We start from the raw sequence: 1,326 nt of genomic DNA on the forward strand, positions 1-1,326 counted from the left end.
ATTAAATTGAATTTTTACCTGTAAATCTGGATTTTTATCCCTATTATTATTATCATAATTATTATAAATATATATACATATATACATATATACATATACATATATATATATACATATATACTTTTATTCTTTTACTTGTTTCAGCCATTTGACTGTGGCCATGCTGGGGCACCGCCTTTAGTCAAGCAAATCGACCCTAGGACTTATTTGTAAGCCTAGTATTTATTCTATCAGTCTTTTTTGCTGAACTGCTAAGTTAAAGGGACGTAAACACACCAGCATCGGTTGTCAAGCGTTGTTGTGGGGGGGGGGACAAACACACACACATATAGATATACGACAGGCTTCTTTCAGTTTCCGCCTACCAAATCCACTCACAAGGTTTTGGTCGGCCAGAGGCTATAGTAGAAGACACTTGTCCAAGGTGCCACACAGTGGGACTGAACCCAGAACCATGTGGTTAGTAAGCAAGCGTCTTACCATATATAAAATCAGCAGAAATATTAATTACAGAGAATATTTTGGGCAGTTTGCAGTAATGTTATTTACTATATTTGCCAGAGAAAGTATAATCATCTTCATCTAACATATATAAATAAATCTACATTTATAAGAAAAAAGATTTTCATACCATAATCTAAAATTGCTTATACAAGGCCAGATATGTTTATTCATCTAGTTTAAGAATTCAGTTATAAAAAAGTCTATTTTGATAAAGCAATCATGCCCCAGCATGGCCACAGACAACAGAAGCCAATAAGACAGTATAGCTCGTATACTTAGTTCACCTGCAAAATTTCCCCTATTTGTCAATCACTTTGTATCGTCTGACAATCTGCCAGTTGGTTGTCTTCATTTAACCTAATCACTCATTCAGATTGCTACAACTCCTCCTCCTCCTCCTCATTATCATCATCATTTAACGTCCGTTGTCCATGCTGGCATGGGTTGGACGGTTTGATCAGGGCTGGTAAACTGGAAGTTCGCACCAGACTCCAGTCTGACTTGGCATGGTTTTCTACAGCTGGATGCCCTTCTTAACGCCAACCACTCCGAGAATATAATGGAGTACTTTTACGTGCCATTTGCGTGACACCAGTATCTGCCACAATTGCGATTTTGCTCGGCTTGATGGGTCTTCTCAAGCACGACATAACGCCAAAGGTCTCGATCATTGCCTCCATGAGGCCCAACAGTCGAAAGGAACTCAGCCACTTTGCCTCCGTGAGGCCCAACAATCGAAAAGAACTCAGCCACTTTGCCTCCGTGTGGCCCAACAATCGAAAAGAACTTGCCCACTTTGCCTCCGTGTGGCCCAACAATCGA

At 39.9% G+C, this 1,326-nt stretch overlaps 1 protein-coding gene across 1 annotated transcript in view; it reads right to left on the reverse strand.

Moving 5' to 3' along the window:
* Nucleotides 1-1,326, reverse strand: part of LOC106867988 (gametogenetin-binding protein 2-like) — an 89,645-nt gene that overhangs the window by 37,331 nt on the left and 50,988 nt on the right. The gene's annotated exons all lie outside the window — the stretch shown is intronic.

This window comes from Octopus bimaculoides, chromosome 6 (assembly GCF_001194135.2).
Source record: "Octopus bimaculoides isolate UCB-OBI-ISO-001 chromosome 6, ASM119413v2, whole genome shotgun sequence".
NCBI classification, from domain to species: Eukaryota; Metazoa; Mollusca; class Cephalopoda; order Octopoda; family Octopodidae; genus Octopus; species Octopus bimaculoides.